The sequence below is a fragment of the Mytilus galloprovincialis genome, chromosome 6, assembly GCF_965363235.1.
Source record: "Mytilus galloprovincialis chromosome 6, xbMytGall1.hap1.1, whole genome shotgun sequence".
In the NCBI taxonomy this organism is placed as follows: domain Eukaryota; kingdom Metazoa; phylum Mollusca; class Bivalvia; order Mytilida; family Mytilidae; genus Mytilus; species Mytilus galloprovincialis.
This window is the reverse complement of record NC_134843.1, coordinates 25413440-25435302: the sequence shown is the minus strand read 5'-3', so window position 1 is coordinate 25435302 and position 21863 is coordinate 25413440. Positions and strand designations below refer to the sequence as shown.

General features: G+C 31.4%; 1 long non-coding RNA gene across 1 annotated transcript; it reads left to right on the top strand.

Moving 5' to 3' along the window:
• The first annotated feature begins 276 nt into the window (after window positions 1-276).
• On the top strand, window positions 277-21565 carry LOC143078056 (uncharacterized). Its single transcript, XR_012979025.1, has 8 exons — window positions 277-401; window positions 1005-1125; window positions 4509-4705; window positions 5691-5765; window positions 6469-6576; window positions 7958-8152; window positions 20517-20600; window positions 21329-21565. It is a non-coding gene; the product is annotated as an uncharacterized LOC143078056 (long non-coding RNA).
• Window positions 21566-21863: the final 298 nt, after the last annotated feature.

Sequence of the window (21863 nt, the reverse complement as noted above, 5' to 3'; positions counted from 1 at the left end):
GATTAACACTTGTAATGTTAGAATATTGAAAGTACTCATGTACTGAATTGCTAAAAAATTACCCGCAAATTAATTTAAATTCTAGTTTATCAATATTTTCTAATATCTCAAATAGTTTCTTCAATATCGTGTTAAACACCACCCCAAATGTTTTAGATCAACGTAAAGAAAATATGTATTTGAAGTCACACAGCTGTTTCTGTATGTGAACTATTGTTACAACAAACTACGTTATTTGTATAAAAGGCGATAACATATTTATTGGTTAAATCATGCACGAAGCAGTCAGTTAAAAAGGTTATACTATAATTAGTACATGTTTCCGAATTATAAAAAGTATCTCGGAGATGATGAGGAAAAGATGGGCAATATTTAGTTATATTATCAATGTCGTATTTTTAGTAAGTATAAAATCAAATGTAAAAAAATACTTAGGGGATATTTTTATTTTTAATATGTTGTTGTAAATTACATTAGAAATTTTATCTTTATACTCTATTAAAATATTTTATATGAAGACTTTTCCATACTTAGCATCGAGTTGGTCGAACAACAGCCTTGTCAGTATTTTGACTATTTTTATACAAGAAAATGTAAATGTTTTACGATTACTATTTCAATATGTCAACTTTACAATGTCATCTCCCCCCGAAATAAAGGAAATTAGTACACTTCTTTAATATTGTCTAATTATCTAAAATCGAATAAATCTGGATAATCACGTCTCTTTGAGGACTTCACAATTAATTGTGTCAAGACTTTGTTAATATTCATATTTTTTTAGCAACCTTTTTTTTAATGTTAAAAAATATGATAAGAAATATATAAGTACCTTAATTTTTCAATATTTTCAAATTGGTAACAAAGTTTATCGACCGATTGTAAGTGTCCTGCTTACAAAACTGTACCAAGTCGTTCTTTAAGACTGTTTGTATACAGTATTTAGACATGTAAGATAAATCATCAAACAAAATAATACTGAAATAAAAAAAAAAATCTTTCAGGTGATCGGAATTGTTTCAGCATGTGGCGGGATTTATCTAATTGCTGGATTTGATCAAATGTCGGCAACAAATAGACCGGACTTCGACAAAGCTAAAAACAATATTCGAACCATGATTAAAGGTTTGTGTTAACATTTCTTTTAAATGTCAAAATGGCAACAACAACAAAATTTGATTTAATGCTTATCATACATACTACGCTTCAATCTATTTGGTTTTGTTGATCAATATACTATGAAGTAGTCATGTTAACACAAATAGGATTCTCAACAATAAAAAAATCATATTGAAAAAAGTGACCAACATAAGTTAAATTAATAAGGGACATACCTAAAGAAACGACATCCTTCTAAAAACGAGTTGAAATAATATTGAAACCCATAAGCCGAAGAACAACAAACAAACTATGGCAAAAGTAAAATGACAAAAAGCTGGTTGGACTAAGTTGCTCTTGACAGATGAACAGTTACTTCACTACTAGTGACATTCGTTCTGTCGCTAATAGCAAGGAACTTAACTGTGTAAATTTTAATTTGTTTGTTAGTGATTAAGATTATAATACGACGTTGACTGATGTACCTCTATTTCTGACATTTATTGATTAAGATTATAATACGACGTTGACTGATGTACCTCTATTTCTGACATTTAGTGATTAAGATTATAATACGACGTTGACTGATGTACCTCTATTTCTGACATTTTACCTATTATGTATGTTTGTTTTGTTCACACATCGTTGTCAATATAATGGATTCTCATACGACTGTCATACAAGTGAGAGGGTAAGCTAGCTGTAACATCAGGTTAAATCCACCATTTTCTACATAAGCAATTGACTGTACCAAGTAAAATATCTGACAGTTGTACATTCAGTTGATTGATTTGTTTGAGCTTTTGATTTTGCTATTTGATAAGGACTTTCCGTTTTGAATTTTTCTCGGAGTTCGGTATTTTCGTTATTTTTCATTCTTGGGGATTATATCACGATATCATTTGATTCGGATTTCTTCAGCAAATGTGATGACATAATATATCATCAGATGGTGAAAATAGCACTATCAAGCTAATTGCATGTAGAGTAGAATAATAAGAAAATATTAAAGCAACAGAGAAGGATGTTTTATTAATTGAATGCATAACGAACACATATTTTTTTAATCATAATAAAGAAGAGGATGACAGATCTGAAATATACAAATAATGACTGTTTTTTTTTTTAATTTTTGTTCTTTTTGGTGTTCAAACTGCAGTGCATACATACATTTAAACAAGACATTAGTGAATGACATGACATTTATATACTATTGATATTATGCGATTAAGACAAAGCAAACATTGACAAGTTAGTGATGTGAATACTCAGTATATGATACGTATTAAGAATACGTTTGAATCCATTATAATATGATCATATTAAAAATAAATTAGATAACTTCCATAAATCACCCTCATCTGTTGACAAATGACTCGTGTTTGTCTTTAGAAAGATATAATATTCTAATGACTTCAGACATCTTTTCAAAAATTTAAGAAAAGCTTGCACATATATTAACAGTCTGTCTAATTGTGTGTTCTTTACATAAATAATGACTGTTGAGTATTACTTTACAAATAAATGCATGAGCAAATAATATTTTGTTGAAATTTACAGATACATAATAATTTATTAAGCAAGTGAAGTCAGTGAACAAAATGAAATATTTAAGACAAAAACGTTTAACAAAGATTGGTTTGAAAAACATTGAAATCATGAATAAATTACACTGCTGCATACGGTTCATACTATGGCTTTTTGTCAGACTTATTCTGCATTGACAATAATTAACATAAAAAGACAAAAATAAAAATAAATTGAAAGAACGATACACCTAGCAATAACCAGATGAAATAACTTGAATAATCAGAAAATTAGTTTCTCCAACTATTAGTAGTCTAATAGGTATTTAGGAATCAATGAATCATATTATAAAAATGAGTTCAATATAGCTAATTTCAGTATCATATTATGGTGAATACTAGTAATAGATATACATGAAATACAGAGTTGAGAATATTATCTAATATACAAAATGAACATAGTGTTTGCATTATTCAAATGTCAAGTTTTATAGGCTCTGTTTTAACGTATTACTTTGACTATTTGTGTCGAATTGAATATGAATAAAATTATGACGTCCTTGCCAATTAATAAACCAATCTAGGTGTCAACGGATGGAACAAAACTATAAGATATTAATATAAAATTTCTTAAGAGGAAAGAATATAACAATTTATATTTTGATGGGATTTACCTATATTGTAATTGTAATTGACAAATCATGAACTTTTATTGATCCTTTAAAATGTTAAATTATTACTTCAAAATCTTTATAAATAAAAACGTTCAAACTGTCAGATTTAAAAATACAACAACGGATAACATTGTTTGATTACTGAAAGCGGTGGGCATCCTCTGTCAAAAGTTTACTAGTATCTGAATTGTATTATTATGGGTCAAATAACTAACTGATTAACAAAATTAATGATATACAGTTTCTGCACCACTTTGGGTTTATTGATTAACATTTAAATTACTTTTGATAATATTTTTGTTACATGTGTATGATATAAAAAAATAAAATTGAGAATGGAAATTTGGAATGTGTCAAAGGCACAACAACCCAACAAAAGAGCGGAAAATAGTCGAAGGCCAACAAGGGAATTTTCAAGACAGCGAGAAAATTCCGCAGCCGGAGGCATACTTCAGCTGGCCCCTATCCGTTTGAATTTTAGAAAAAAAAGAGATTATCTTTTTAATAGAGGAGATTTCCTTCTGCTGATAGAATTATAGAAATTAAGTAAAAATTAAATCGTGAAGACAATTTGACGAAAAAATTATGACTACTTATAACTGTGTACAATTTAAAATAGTCATTGGAATGTTTATATCAAGCAAAATATCCGGTGACCAACAACAAATTGAAATTGATTTAAAAGTAATTCACATTAAAATGGAAAAACAATCTGTTATCACATCCAAAAGCTTGGGTGATAAGTCTTTGTAAACGACAACGCCACACAATTTTCATCGTAGTATGTATGATCAATTTATTTTGTTATGAATTTGTTGTCAATACGTAAAAAAATATTTCAATAACACTAAAAAAATCTCACTACCATATTTAATTTCTTATTTGCTTTACGAACCGCAATATGCAAATAGTTAAATCAGAAAAAAATACTAGAAAAAAATACTAGTAGTCTAAGGAAAACTCAAAACGGAAAGTCCCTGGCAAAATCAAAAGCTCAAACACATCAATCGAATGGACAACAACTGCCATATTCCTGATATTTTATTATGTAGAAAAGGGTGGATTAACATACATAAAGTAAAACAATAATAGAATTATCTACGTTAATGTTTATAATCCTAAAGCATACTAAGTTTCATAAGAACACATACTTAAAAACGATTATATTGATTTTATTATATGAAATAACATATTTATCTCCATTTGTCAGATATCAACATTTATCCATATATAGCCATAAAAAAACCGCCAAATATTACAAATTCAGACCCGATCGAAGACTTAGAATTGGCGGGTTTCGTTAAAGCATTGGGAGTTATTCCTCTGGTGTATGGAGTAATAATCAGTACAATTGCAGTCCTTGGTTTTGTTGGCACATATTATAATTCAAGATGTTTGACAATGATGGTATGTATTTGTTTAAATTGTTGATTACTTTATTAGAGACTGCTAAAGTAAGCTGTAAACATGACGTTTACAGATGAGTATAGTTTTTTTCTGCAGCAAATGCGCATGTCAACAAGAGATGTCTCTTCAGTGATGCTGGAGACTGAAAATGTAATACTTAAAATCCAACAATCAAAACTTTTGACATAATTTATTCGGTAACAATAAACGAAAATTATATAAGGCATGCAATCCTGTTTGTGCATATATATGTTTTCGTGTCTGAGGAAAATACATTAATGAAACACATGGTCGATAGCAGTAACATTTGAAACGTTGACAAAGTAGATTTCTAATATGAATGCATTTTTTTTTCTTAACAGAGAGGTTATCAATGTACTGCATCAAGATGCATTTTCAACAATTAATCTCTCTTCAGTGACTCTCGAGGCAAAACAAATTTGAAATTTGAAAACCTTCAAAAAACCTCGAAGTGCTGAACCAAATAGGACCATAAGTATATACAACAAAATCGAACAAGATTTTGAAACTATACATGAGGGTTTTCAGTCCTGAAGTTAGAATAATTTCCAAAAACAAGATCCATATTTTAAAGCTAGTACGTTACTGGGTTAGTGAAACCCTCGGAAACTAACAATCTCACAACAGAGGCATGAACTTAGTGGTAAAAGCAAAATTTATAAATCGTTCTAAATTAATTGTACCAAAAAAATATATATCCAAATTCAAACATGGATTGAAAGCTACGAATAAGGGAGATATATCACCTTACTTTTGAAGAATTAACAAAGTTGTATTACCACAATTCCATTTAACACTGTTAGATTCGATTGAAATCTTTGTGTTGACATTTGTCTCTATACAATACCAACTATATTTTTTTATGAATAAGAATTGATACCTACTTTTACTCTTATCTAAAAACACTTGTTTGTATTGTCAGACATGTCACTAAAAAAATAAAAGCTATAATTGTTTGTTACAGTATGTGGTAGCTCTGAGTATACTGATGGTAACACAGATCATTGGAGTTGTGCTATTTTCCTCTTTTCAAACTGTCGTACGTATTTATGATGTTGATGGAGCTTGTCGACGCTGTTTTACTCACATTAAAAACATTCTTAGATAATTCAATTAAAACTACTTTTGTGAAAACAATTTGTACAAAAGGGTTTCACGTGGTTGAAATGGCACCGTTAATTTTAAACTTAAATTGATTTACAAGTAAATAACAATTATCCTTCACAAAGGAATTGAAAAAAAAAATGCGAGAATAATCGTTATAGAACAGTTTCGATTAAGAAGCCACTCTTTTGTTGTTGGTTGGGGATCTTTAATACGTTATGAATAAGTTTGTCTCCAAAACACTTGGTTGTGATCTCATTAAGATTTCAAAAAACTGTTTTTGCACTAATTAACTGAAACGAAAATACAAAGATCAAATTGACATTATTTCATATGATAAACATGAAGATGCCTTTCTGATAGGGGAGGGTAGGGTTTGTCCAGGTAACGAATTATGACCATATGTGTTTTTTGCCTGACTTTGGGAGACAACTATGTCTGTTTGTTTAATTTATAATGAGTTCGAGAACCGTTCCCCTCTTTTTGAGTATACCTAAATATTGAGCATTACAGATGACTTTTGTTCAAAATCGTTGATTTTGTTGGCATCATAACTAAAAAAAGGATTTCTTATTTGATCAATTATTCTGTTTCCTTTTTTTTAACCTATTTGAAGACTTACTTTACTTTACTTCCAGCTGAACAAAGGCGTTTATTTGTACTTCCATAAAAGTTTAGATGAATCTTATCGAGGTTTCAGATCCAACGATTCTGTCAGTACTGCATGGAACCTTGTCATGCAACAGGTATTCATATTCATTGTAATCATTGTATAAAATTAATAACCCGCAAGGGTCCATAATTGGATTTATAACGCATTTTTATATAGAATGAAATTCAAAACAGTGTGGCTGTGGCCATTGATTGACACATTAAATGCATCCATTGACTGGGACAATTTACGTGAACGTTTATATGTAACGACCACTGCTCACTATGTACTTTTAAAAGACACTTAAACTATGGGGTCACCAAAGGTTCTCAACACCTTAATAACGTAATTCGAAAAATTAATCAGAAATAACACGATGTTTTGATTTATTTCAATTATATAAATAAAAAAATAAAGGTTATTCCTGATTAATCTTTCGAATTATTTTATAATTAAAGGCGTTAAGAAACCTTTGGTGACCCCACAGTTTAAATGTCTATCGCAGGTACGTCGTGAACAGTGGTCGTTACAGAAAAACGTTCACGTAAATTGTCCCAGTCAATGGATGAATTTAATGTGTCAATCAATGGCCACAGCCACACTATTTTGAATTTCATTTTATATTCTATTTCTATTTCTATTCTTTATAATTTTGTACTTTTCTATGTGATATTAGATACCAAATGTTACATGGCTTTCAATTTTGACCCTGTTATTATTACAAGACCCTCCCCCTTACCCACTAGATGTCACTCAAGTGGGAAGCAGACGCCATGGATCAAGGAACACTAACATGTCTAGAAATGTAAAGGATACTAAAAATTCATTTCGGTGTCTATATGTCCCAAAGTAGATTAACTTGTTTGAATAAACAAACTTATTATATCCCAAGACTCGAAAACAACGTTTTAAACTTTGACGAGTTAGTATCTCCTTCTGCTCTGTATTTTATGCCCATAATATGAAGTGTCTTTTGTAGACTTAACGCTCATCAGGCGTAAAAAATAAGCAAAATATCTTTGGTGATTTTTTTTTTCGATACAGTAGTACTTTATTAAGAATAAGACAACTATAAAATCATGTATAATATAAAGAAGAAGATGTGGTATGATTGCCAACAAGACAACTCTCCACAAGAGATCAAATGACATATAAATTAACAATTACAGGTCACCGTACGACATTCAACAATGAACAAAGCCAATACCGATTAGTCAGCTATAAAAGGCTCCGAAATGACAAATGCAATACAATACGGGAAAACTAACGGCTTAATTTATGTACATAATATAAGCCTTTCGAAAATGTTTAGTATGTTTGCTTTTATCATGAATGTTTTGTGCATAAAGCTTATCGATGACGTCATATCAATTTTTGATTGTCGCCGTAACAACTTCTAAGATTTTACCATTTCTATCAGATATTGATAAGAATCGTCCGGTAAAACAGTAACATAACACATCTTGCTGTTTCAGTTCAATTGTTGTGGATTCAACGGATATACTGATTTTAAAACGTTGCATTCCTTCAGTGAGACATGGGGAGAACCCTTCCACAGTTATATCATGCAAAATCCCATTGATTTTCCCTTGGCTTGCTGCAATTCAATAGAAATTCATGGATGGCAAATTCCAGGACCTTGTAACACAACGGATTACATCAATAAGAAGGTAAGAAGTTTAATTTCAGTTATAATAATAGAATGCTGAATACAGTTTAAATGTAGTCCTGTCAAAAAAATAAGCTATAGTACTTTAACAGTAGCTTCTTAACATTCTATAATTGTTTACTTTTACCAATTGTGACTTTGATTGCGAGTTGTCTCATTGGTACTCATACCAAATTTCTTATATCTATTCTAATAATACATCTCTTCTTTTGACGAGGGAAACAACAACATATTGAGAAGTTTGTTGTTATAAATATAAAAAAATGTTGCTTGTTTATTTCTTGTGTGTTAAAGCTAAAAATGTCAAAGGTTCGTTGGACAAATGTAAGTGTGTTGTGATTATTAGTATTGTTATCGAATTCAATTGTCAACACCTGATTCTGTTATTAGTAAGTTAAAGCAAAGTGATTTACACACAGTACGATATTACAATGACATTTACCGATGAAAAAAAAACACAAAAATTTCAACACGAACTGCCGTTGACATATTATACGGTAATCAATAAGCACGGATGCAAAAAGCTGGACAGAAAATACAAGTAAACGGTTAAGCTAACTATAAAACCACGTTTAATCCACCATATTCTTCGAACGGAAATTCCCGTACCAAGACAGGTATATGACAATTGTAAGCCCTGGAGTGCCATGCAAAAAAAAAAAAATTCAACTTGTGCTCACAAGTTACCAACTTGCGCGCACAAGTTACTATCTTGTGCGCACAAGTTACACAACTTGTGCGCACGAGTTGTACAACTTGTGCGCACGAGTTGTACAACTTGTGCGCACAAGTTACACGTGATCTTATAAACATGCGCTATTTTGCTAAAGAGACTACTTTATGGAACGCCGTAGCTGTCGAATACGAACATATGTTTAAATACATGAATGCACATACTTTTCAATATCTCACATGTTTTTTTCTATATATACACATACTTTTCATATATATGAACATAGTTAACTTTATATGCACTTACTTTATATATATATATATATATATATATATATATATATATATATATATATACAACTCGTCTAAACATCAACCCAACAATGTTAGATCTGTAAATTTGCTTTCGCAAATTTTTGGTTCTTCCCTCGCCGGGATTCGAACCCATGCTACTGTGATATCGTGACACCAAATCGCCTGCACTGCAGCCGTCCCGCTAGACCACACGACCACCTGGGCTAAATTATATGCACATACTTTTCCTACATATGCACATCGTTTACCTTATATGCACATATATGCGCATTTTGTTTTTATATATATTTGCACATAGTTAACTTCATATTAATATTTGTTTTTCGTTCATTTTTTTATATAAATAAGGCCGTTAGTTTTCTCTTTTGAATTGTTTTACATCGGGGCCTTTTATAGCTGATATTGCGGTATGGGCTTTGCTCATTGTTGAAGGCCGTACGGTGACCTATAATTGATAATGTCTGTGTCATTTTGGTCTCTTGTGGACAGTTGTCTCATAGGCACTCATACCACATCTTCTTTTTTATATTCATATGCATATACTTTTTTTTCTATATATGCACATACTTATTCTTCATATGAATGTACAGATGTAGTTTTGCATGTGAATACTTTTCTCAATATATATGAACATAGTTTTTCAACGTGAGAATTACAATTCATATTATGCTTTTCTGTTGTTGTGTTTTTCAAACTGAACTAAGGGTTCCAATATCATAAAAGGAATGTTTATTAAGAATTTCTTAATGATGTATGTTGTTCAATTAAGCAACTGTTGGAATCATTTTTATACGACCGCAAAAATTTTAATTTTTCGTCGTATATTGCTATCACGTTAGCGTCGTCGTCGTCTTGCGTCGTCGTCGTCCAAATACTTTTAGTTTTCGCACTCTAACTTTAGTAAAAGTGAATAGAAATCTATGAAATTTTAACACAAGGTTTATAACCACAAAAGGAAGGTTGGGATTGATTTTGGGAGTATTGGTCCCAAAATTTTAGGAATTAGGGGCCAAAAAGGGCCCAAATAAGCATTTTCTTGGTTTTCGCATTATAACTTTAGTTTAAGTAAATAGAAATCTATGAAATTTTGACACAAGGTTTATGACCAAAAAAGGAAGGTTGGGATTGAATTTGGGAGTTTTAGTTCAAACAGTTTTGGAATTAGGGGCCAAAAAAGGGTCCAAATAAGCATTATTCTTGGTTTTCGCACAATAACTTTAGTATAAGTAAATAGAAATCAATGAAATTTAAACACAAGGTTGATGACCACAAAAGGAAGGTTGGGTTTCATTTTGGAAGTTTTGGTCCCAATAGTTTAGGAATAAGGGGCTCAAAGGGTCCAAAATTGAACATTGTTTGATTTCATCAAAAATTGAATAATTGGGGTTCTTTGATATGCCTGATCTAACTGTGTATGTAGATTCTTAATTTTTGGTCCCGTTTTCCAATTGGTCTGCATTAAGGTCCAAAGGGTCCAAAATTAAACTTAGTTTGATTTTAACAAAAATTGAATCCTTGGGGTTCTTTGATATGCTGAATCTAAAATTGTACTTAGATTTTTGATTATTGGCCCAGTTTTGAAGTTTGTCCAAATCGGGGTCCAAAATTAAACTGTGTTTGTTTTCATCAAAAATTGAATAATTGGGGTTCTTTGATATGCCAAATCTAACTGTGTATGTAGATTTTTAATTTTTAGTCCCGTTTTCAAATTGGTCTACATTAAATACCAAAGGGTCCAAAATTCAACTAAGTTTGATTTTAACAAAAATTGAATTCTTTAGCTTTTTTGATATGCTGAATTTAATCATGTACTTAGATTTTTGATTATGGGCCTAGTTTTCAAGTTGGTTCAAATCAGGATCCAAAATTATTATATAAAGTATTGTGCAACAGCAAGAAATTTTAAATTACACAGTATTCAGCAATAGCAAGAAATCTTCAATTGCACAGTATTGCGCAATAGCAAGAAATCTTCAATTGCACAGTATTGTGCAATAGCAAATATTTTCAATTGCACAGTATTGCGCAATAGCAAGAAATATCTAATTGCACAATATTGTGCAATAGCAAGAAATTATCAATTGGAGTTATCTTTCTTTGTCCAGAATAGTAGTTGAATCAACTTAAATCATTGTTTTATACAATATGCAATGTATATTCATTTTTACTACTTTACTCAGTTATTGTTGCAAACTCCATTAGAAATTTGAATTGAGATCAGTTTTGAAAAAAGGGAAAGGGGGATGTGAAAAAAATGGTGGGGGGGGGTTTAAATTTTTCTCATTTCAGATTTCATAAATAAAAAGAAAATTTCTTCAAACATTTTTTTGAGAGGATTAATATTCAACAGCATAGTGATTGCTCAAAGGCAAAAAAAATATTTTAAGTTCATTAGACCACATTCATTCTGTGTCCAAAACCTATGCTGTGTCAACTATTTAATCACAATCCAAATGTAAAGCTGAATCCAGCTTGAATGTTGTATCCATACTTGCCCCAACCGTTCAGGGTTCAACCTCTGCGGTCGTATAAAGCTGCGCCCTGCGGACCATCTGATTATATGAATGCAATATTATTTTGGTATGGATGATGGTATGGCGCTGTTGTCTTCATCTATAGTCACTTGGTTTTCATGTCAAAACATTGAAGGAGTCGATTTATTTGTATTAAATTTTAACACAAGGGTTATTACCACTAACGGGTCAAAAATGCATTCTTACAACTAAACACATTTATTCAAAAACCAGTTGTTGGCATGACACGGGTTATGTTCTTTTCATATATGTTATGATGGTATGATACAAAACCCCTAACAGGAAGGATTGTGCCTGATGTTCATATGATGAAATCATAATCTTTCAGTCAGTTTATTTGAAGTCTGGAGCTGACATGTCAGTTATCTGCTAGTAGTCTGTTGTTATTTATGTATTATTGTCATTTTGTTTATTTTCTTTGGTTACATCTTCTGACATCAGACTCGGACTTCTCTTGAACTGAATTTTAATGTGCGTATTGTTATACGTTTACTTTTCTACATTGGCTAGAGGTATAGGGGGAGGGTTGAGATCTCTCAAACATGTTTAACCCCGCCGCTTTTTTGCGCCTATCCCAAGTCAGGAGCCTCTGGCTTTTGTTAGTCTTGTATTATTTTAATTTTAGTTTCTTGTGTACAATTTGGAAATTAGGCGTTCATTATCACTGAACTAGTATATATTTGTTTAGGGACCAGCTGAAGGACGACTCCGGGTGCGGGAATTTCTCGCTACATTGAAGACCTGTTGGTGACCTTCTACTGTTGTTTTTTTTCTATGGTCGGGTTGTTGTCTCTTTGGCACATTCCCCATTTCCATTCTCAATTTTATTATAAAACTTAATTTAAATTGCCGTTTTCTTTACCAATTTAAATGTGTTTTCAAAGTATTCAGTATAGTCTAAGATCTCAAAATGTGAATTGTTTTCTATTATTATGATGTTATAGAAAGGACCAAAGACGGGGGAATATTTTTTTTATGCCCTGCCGATAGGCGTATGTGGCATTATACATGTAAAACCCTTGATCGTCCATTTTACCGTCTGTCCTTCCATCTTTCCATTTTATTTTGATGCATTCTAATTCAACTTTAAATTGCCAATTCAACATTGCCTCTACTTAATTTGATAAAGCTCATGCACAAAGGTAAAAAACTATCAAACGCAAAAAGTCACCTGCTGTACTACAGTTCTGCTCCATTATAACTAGGAAAATTTCATTTATTTTTTTGTTTGTGTTTGCACTCTCACTTTATCCCCAAATGCTGAAAATGTAGACGCAAAACAAGAAATACAGAGTAAATCAGACAAATCATAATGCAGCACTGCAGCACGCCATATCATACTTGATATTCATAGCTTTTTAAAGCTTTTCAATACGTATACATTTTATTTTTACGGCGTCGGCGTTGGCTTCACAATGTATTAGTTTGTGATTAGGTCTAGTTTATGTTGAACCACAAGTGGTGGTTCAATGAAATGTTTTATGCAGTTGTATAAGTATTGGAACATCTCATTTCCATAGATAATATTTGGCCCTGTCCCCTCAGTAATTGTCCATTGACTTTGAAAATTTATTGGCATTTGCAAGTCATATGTCTATGCAGGTTATAAAGCCCACCCTCTCATCATGGTTCATTAACTTGAAACTTTTACATAGTTTACAAGTTCATGTTTGTTTAAAGGGAACGACTTATGGTATTTTGTATGTAGTTGTATATTGGCACATCTCATTTCCATGGATATTGTTCAGCCATGTACTTTCAGTCGTGGTTCATCAACTTTGAATATTTCCATAACTTTCATGTTAAAGTATTGCTATAATTATGGTTTCAACATTTGCATTGTCAAAATTACAAAAAGGCGTTACATAACCATTTCTGTGAAAACAGTTTATTTTTTTAATATTTTAACGAAGTTATATATATATATATAATTACTTTCGTATACAAAGAGAAAAATTCAAGAGAGATACATTACTCCCACCCGACCCCAAATTATCAAAAGCTTACAACTTGAAAATGAATACATGATTCTATCAATATTTTTGTCTCTTTAAGATATAATATAGAATTACTGATCAAATTGATAAAATGGCCCAAGAGCCCAGCTTGATATTACTGCAAAAGTAAAACCCTGGATAGTTTGAGCAAGTATGGTCCCTTTAAATACGTTTGACATATCTACATTTGGATTGTGATTAACATTTTGATAATAGGCATCTTTTTAAAGACATCAAGAAATTCAATGGGCCATTCTTCTCCACTCTTTATAGAAAAAAATTAACATTGACCAAAGAATTATGAATCATGAAAATGTGCCACATATATAGTTGACCTACTGCGTTATTACATCTAAGAAACGTACAAAATAACGTAATTTTAACATTGATCACTCATAAAAAGGGAGAAATTCACATGACAAAAAAACTATAATTTTGTTCAACCAGTCGCTGTACAATTTATAATAGGTCAAGACCAAAGAATATATATGACAGACAGAAACTTCGAAACATAAGGCTATTACAAACAAAGTATGAAGCATCCAGGTATTCTAATACCGAAAATATAAAGCTCTATAGAAATAGTTTTCGCCATCACTGGACAGTAATACCTTTGTCTCACTCTATGACATTTTACATTCACTTTTTATAGATTATTCCCACACCGACAAAGTGCATTCGGCTCTTTCTAATGTTTTTACTAATAAAACATAAAACCTGTATCAAAAATAAAGTCTGAAAGCACGAATGCCCCCGCTTAAAATTTTCAATTTTCCAAGTTATAAAGGGGCATAATTGTGCAAAAAATTACTGCCCAAATTCTAACTCGGCCTAACTCTGTGTGATTATCAACATTGTGTGTGAATTTCAATCATTTTGGATAAGGCAAAATTAACGACAGAGTGCGGAAACCAAACTAAAATGCATTAATACAACTTGTGACCCGTTATCACTGAATTGTTGGGACAAAAATCACTGAATTCAACACGCCATTAGTGGTAATAATCCTTGTGTTAAAATGTAATACAAACGACTCATACAAAATACAAAGTTATGGCATTAAAACAAGTGACTGTAGATGAAGACAACAGCGCCATACCATCATACATGCCAAAATAGTATTGCATTCATATGAAAATGATTTCAAAAGTTCCTTATTTTACAACATACATCATTAAGAAATTCTTAATAAACATTCTTTTTGTGATATTGGAACCCTTAGTTCAATTTGAAAAAAAAAAAACAACATAAAAGCATAATATGAATTGTAATTCTCACGTTGAAAAACTATGTTCATATATACTGAGAAAAGTATTCACATGCAGAACTACATTTGTACATTCATATGTAAAATAAGTAGGTGCATATATAGAAAAAAAGTATATGCATATGAGGTTAACTATGTGCAAATGGATATATAAAAAAATCCGCATATATGTGCATATATAGAAAAGTATATGCATATAAGGTAAACGATGTGCATATTTAGGAAAAGAATGTGTATACATAGAAAAAAACAAGTACAGATATTGAAAAGTATGTGGATTCATGTATATAAACATATGTTTGTATTCGGCAGCTACGGCGTTCCATAAAGTAGTCTCTTTAGCCAAACAGCGCATGTCTATAAGATCACGTGTAACTTGTGCTCACAAGTTGTGTAACTTGTGCGCGCAAGATAGTAACTTGTGCGCACAAGTTGAAATTTTTTTTTTTGCATGGCACTCCAGGGCTTCCGCAATTATTATCAATTCGTTTGATTTGTTTAAGTTTTTGATTTTGTTATTTAATTAAATACTTTAGTTTGATTTTTTTCGGAGTATTTTTGATATCTTATTTTTTTGTACCAAGCATGACAATAGTATATCCATTAAAACATAATAATAGAAGCTAAAACAGAAAATCACCTTGCATGTAGTTGTATTGACTTCTTTTATCAACCGTTTTTTTAAAGATATATTGCTTATTATTCTTGAAAACGTACATAAACTTTCCAATACGAATTTTCTGAAATAGTCGACAAATATCCAGTAGTAAACAAAGTATGCGTTTTCAAGACAAAAAAAAAATACAAATGCATAAATTTTACCTATATATTAGCCCGATTCATTGTCTTCAATTGATATGTGAATGCATTATATATAAAGTCATTAAAGATACCAGGATTAAAATTTTGTATTTGGCCCAGACGAGCGTTTAGTCCACAAAAGACTCATTAGTGACGCTCGAAACAAAAAAAAAATATTGTAAAGGCAAAACAAAGTACGAAGTTGAAGAGCATTGAGAACCAACAATTCCTAAAAGTTTTGCCGAATACAGCTGAGGAATTCTTTATAATCATTGTTTTTTTTTAAAGGCATCCCATTGAGTACTTCAAAAGACAATCAACATCTCATCTCAAATATTCCCCTTGATTTCAGCGTGTGGTATGTACCTTTGAAAACCCAAAACCACAATCAATTAATTCTGACCTAATTGACCTGACTAGAGTGGTCTACTTTGTGGTTCTTGTGAACTTCAGTGATCATGTGATCTTTTGTATGATTTCTTTATCTTGATACTTCTTTGATAGAAGGCAAATGTATCATCGTAGTGCATATAGTTTGCATAAATTTTGATAATGTAACTCCAATCCTTGAATCCAGCTTTTCTCTAATTAAGTAAATGACTCATATGTTTTGAAGAAAATTCTGCGTACAAATGGACATCACATGTTTCATTATATATCAACATATTTTCTTGTTTTGGGTCATTTGTTTTCCTACAGTTAACCTTTCATTTGAATAACTGTGCAAAAGTGAATACTTCCGCGCGCTAACAGTCCTTCGCGTTAACAGTGGAATTGGTGACACTCTGCTGTTGTTTTTTATTTGGTCGGGTTGTTGTCTCTTTGACACATTCCCCATTTCCATTCTCATTTTTATTTTTTACAGAGTTTGTCTTTAGTGCCGTGTGGAGGCAGTAGAGTGCCTCCCCGTGCTTCAGGTTTATGCTCTTATAATATACTAGATTATGGAGTGTGTGTCCGAGCGAGAACTGCTCTAGTTCATTACTTTAGGAATATTTATCAAAAAGTAGTATTTCAATATTCAGCCCCATTCTACTATTTAGTCAGCTATCAGTCCTACCCTGATATACCCTATCTTTTTCGGGTAATTAATACTGATAGCGTTTGACATTTTTAGCAAGAACATCTGTATCGTTTTAAGAGACCCAATAAATTCAAAAGTATCATTTACCAACACCTTAAGAAGCACAACCATCCTTCTAAATATTTAGCAGTTCAACCTTTAGAGGTAGTAAATAAGCAGCCTGGTGAATCACATTCAAAGTTTGTACGATCACGGAAAATAATTGAATTAAATTGGATTAAAAAATTACAGACAGTTTACCCTCTCGGTCTAAATGATAATATCATGGGAATTGGTAATATATCTAGAACCAATTCCGTTAACATTTTGGATATAGTTTCTAAAACTGTTCGTAAAAAACGTTCTCACGGTCGTAGAACAAATCGCAATCAAAGAAAATTTCGGGCCAATCATACCAATATTTCGGACCTAATTTCTATTTCAAAAAACAACGGCAGACATTATCTGTTAACAAAACTCTGTTCGTTACCGGTTAATAAGTTAAATAAAATTTTGGAGGATTGCAACACAATTTCATATAGCAGTCCAAAGTATGAAATTGTTCAAATTATTATGGCATATTGTTATTCTAAATTATTTCCCAAAATTGATCGCCCTGAAGATCATAAAAAACATTTTATTAAAATTAAGTATGTCAATAAAGGCTTTGATTTTGTAAATATTGCCGGTATATTTAACGACCATTCTGTTAAAGAACAAATTCCAGGATATTTTGACAATACTGAGCTACCTCTTATTTGTTATATTTACAAGAAATCTACCCGGAAATTTGTGTTTAATTATAGTCAATTGTGTAAAGATGTTAATATCAGTGAAAATACACCTACTTCATGTAATTGCAGTAATTCCGAATATATTTATGGACCCATTTCCCATGTTATAACAGGAGATCTTAACATCGTTCAAGACCGAGAGTTAAAATCATTCCTCAGTAAAGGACCTAAATATCGTCCCCCGTCAATTATTAATTGGAATGAGTGTCGTAATATCATCCACGACTCACTCCATACTTACTGTATGAAATGGATAAAACGGGAAAAAGCTGACAAAAAATCTTTGGACTGTTTTTTTAATTCAGTAATGAAGATAGTTGATATACGTATTCAACATTTTAAAGAACATTTTACTATTAACAATAACCACAATAAACCTATTTCTCGTATCAAACATAAACTAAAAGAACTAGCCAAGGTATTTGTTTTTGTCCCGGCCGATAAAGCTGCTAATAATATTATTATTGTTTGACGTAAAGTTTACATTGAGGTTCTGAAAAAGGAAATCACCAATTCACCAACATTCCAACTGACTCCATTTTCAGAAAACGAAATCTGTAACAACCATAAACTTTTAGCCACCGCTTTACAAGCAGAGCCAAATACAATGAAAGTCTCAACTATGTATTGGCTTCCGAAGCTACACAAAACCCCTTACAAATATAGATTTATTTCGTCTTCAAGCCATTGTTCAACTACTAAATTGTCTATTCTTCTTACCAGCACACTTGGTACAATTAAAAACCTGATAATAAATTGTTCAAATAAGGCCTTCGAAAATAGTGGAATAAATTACTTTTGGAGTGTCAAGAACTCGTTGGAAGTACTTGATAAATTGCATGCTTATATTGGTGATTTTGAATCTGTTCAAAGTTTTCATTTTTCTACCCTGTATACCACATTGCCTCACATTCTCATTAAGAAAAAATTCACACACCTAATTAATTGGGCATTCAAAAAATCAGAATGTGAATATATATGTTCAAACTCTTTTAGGTCATTTTTTAGTAGCAATAAACAAAAAAACTATGTTAATTGGACATGCTTTGATACTATATATGCCCTTGAATTTTTACTAGATAACATTTTTGTTCGCTTTGGGGATTCCGTATATCGTCAGATTATCGGAATTCCAATGGGGACTAACTGTGCACCACTTATTGCGGACCTGTTTTTGTATTGTTATGAGTTACAATTTATGACAAAAATAAGCAAAGACCCATCGAAACAACATCTGATAAACAAATTTAATAATACTTTTAGATATTTGGATGATATTTTGGCTCTCAATAATGACGACTTCAGTATGTATATTAATGAAATTTATCCTGTTGAACTTACTTTAAATAAAGCTAATACTAACAATGACCACTGCCCTTTTCTCGATCTTGATATCTATATCACTAATGGAAAGCTGAATACTAAAATTTATGATAAAAGGGATGATTTTTCATTTCCTATCGTTAATTATCCGTTTTTAGATGGTGACGTTCCCTTGTCACCATCTTACGGTGTTTATATATCTCAACTTGTACGATTCGCTCGTGTATGTAACAATGTTTTAGATTTTAACGAGAGAAATTTATGTATTACTGAAAAATTATTACACCAGGGTTTTCGATATCACAAACTAGTCAAAACATTTACTAAATTTTATCATTGGTATAAAGACATCATTCGTAAATATAGCTCAACATGCAGACTTCTAATACGTTCAGGTATTTCACATCCAATTTTTTATGGAAATATTCTTTATAAAGCACAAAGGTGTCAGTATTCACCTCAGAAACTTACAAAACCTTTGAATAGACTTATTAAGAAGGGATATAATTACGATACTGTTGTCAAGTCATTAAAGATTGCATATTTTGGCGTTAATATTGAGTCACTGATAAGGTCTATGCATCGGAACTAAACACATTTATTCTAAAAACAGTTGTTGGCATGACACGGGTTATGTTCTTCTCATATATGTTATGATGGTATGATACTAAACCCCTAACGGGAAGGATTGTGCCTGATGTTCATATGATGAAATCATAATCTTTCAGTCAGTTTAATTGAAGTCTGGAGCTGGCATGTCAGTTAACTGCTAGTAGTCTGTTGTTATTTATGTATTATTGTCATTTTGTTTATTTTCTTTGGTTACATCTTCTGACATCAGACTCGGACTTCTATTGAACTGAATTTTAATGTGCGTATTGTTATGCGTTTACTTTTCTACATTGGTTAGAGGTATAGGGGGAGGGTTGAGATCTCACAAACATGTTTAACCCCGCCGCATTTTTGCGCCTGTCCCAAGTCAGGAGCCTCTGGCCTTTGTTAGTCTTGTATTATTTTAATTTTAGTTTCTTGTGTACAATTTGGAAATTAGTATGGCGTTCATTATCACTGGACTAGTATATATTTGTTTAGAGGCCAGCTGAGGGACGCCTCCGGGTGCGGGAATTTCTCGCTACATTGAAGACCTGTTGGTGACCCTCTGCTGTTGTTTTTTATTTGGTCGGGTTGTTGTCTCTTTGACACATTCCCCATTTCCATTCTCATTTTTACCATTTTACTTTATCACTGAATTATCGCATATTAGCATGATAAGCGATACTTAAGTTTAACTGTGTCGTATTTTGTCGTTCCCGTCGCACTTTGAAGTTTTTCTTATAAATAATCCTTTTGTCAATTGTATCAGTAATGCAAACAATGCGCGCATTGAAATTAGAAACAATAATGTAAACGCACATATTCAACCAACATAGACATACAAGTATACACTGAATAAATAGGAACAAACGGAACTTAACCATCAATTTAACTTTAGAAAATTAAATCCTGACATAGATATTATCATGTGGAAGTTTTTTAAAAGTCTAAACAAGGGACATCTGTCATTTATGCATTTTCCCAATTTGTCGATTTTCGTTGCAGGGTTGTGTGGATTTGTTTTGGGAGACAGCAGATGTATACCAACCTTATGTCGTAGCTATTGTTGCATTTATCTGTTTGATTCAAGTAATATTTTATAATACTATTGGTATTATTTTTATAATTGTTTTTTCCCCCACCATAAACACAATTATATTGAAATATGAATTTTGGAGTTGGGTATAACCTTCACAATTTATGGTTTTAAGTTCTAACTTGGTTTATAACTTTTAGATCTTTAAACACTTTTGCGTCATGAATTCCTGAAGATTGATATTGATAGTCGAAAACGTATCGGGTGCTGCAAAATTGGAACTGTTAATGTATTCCTCCAACTACATGCTCATCACATTAAAGTTGTAATATACACGTATATTCAAAAAAATATATAAATATTTTTAAAAATATCTATGTCAAAAATTTTAATGAACTGCTTTTGCTAGTGAGAGGCCCAAATATTGTAATAATTTAATCTAAACAATAACTACACAGTTTTAAATCATTGATATTGTTTGAGTACTTTCAATTAATTTTTTTTTTAACAATAACCCGATCAAGACGATAAGCTTTTATTCTTAAAATATAACACCAACTCAATAATTGCTTGTTTGCTACATTACCACAATGCACAGCATGACTTATTTGTTTTCCACAAAACCTTTGCACAATGTAGGATGTTCGCCGCAGCCATATGAACAAGACAAAGATCCTCATAGAAAGCGGTATGAATGTAGTCAGTATTTAGTGACACACGTTTACTTTGTATTAAAATTTAACATGATAAATAGTAGAAATGAGTTATTTTATTCTTGCAGCTATATCAGATAATGTCAACTAGTTACAGAAATGTTAAATCAAAGATATCACACAACACAAAGACAGTAAAAGGCAATTCTGAGTTGGATAACAACATTGCTCTTACAAATCAAATCATGGAACTGGAAAGAAAAATCATCCTTTTTCGGACTAATAAATGTGGTATCCTTAAATGAACAACCACATGTTTTCACAAAATAAAAATAAATAGAAGTATCTGTTACGGATAGCCAGAAGTATATATTTTGTGTATTTGTTTGTATATTTGTTATGACTTCTGAATGGTGATACACTATTATTCCTTTAGATATTGAAATATAGGTAAACAATCATAAGTTCTTATATAAACGACAACACTATGGACGAAATGTAAAAACATGTATAATAACTGTTCACAAAGTACGATTCGACAATTACATCTTAAAATCTTTAAACTAGATCTAAACAAAAACTATTTGTGATATCATCTGCTCCAGACATGTTAACAGCCCTTTGATATTTAAATCCGCAATGTATTTGTGGATTTTTTTTATT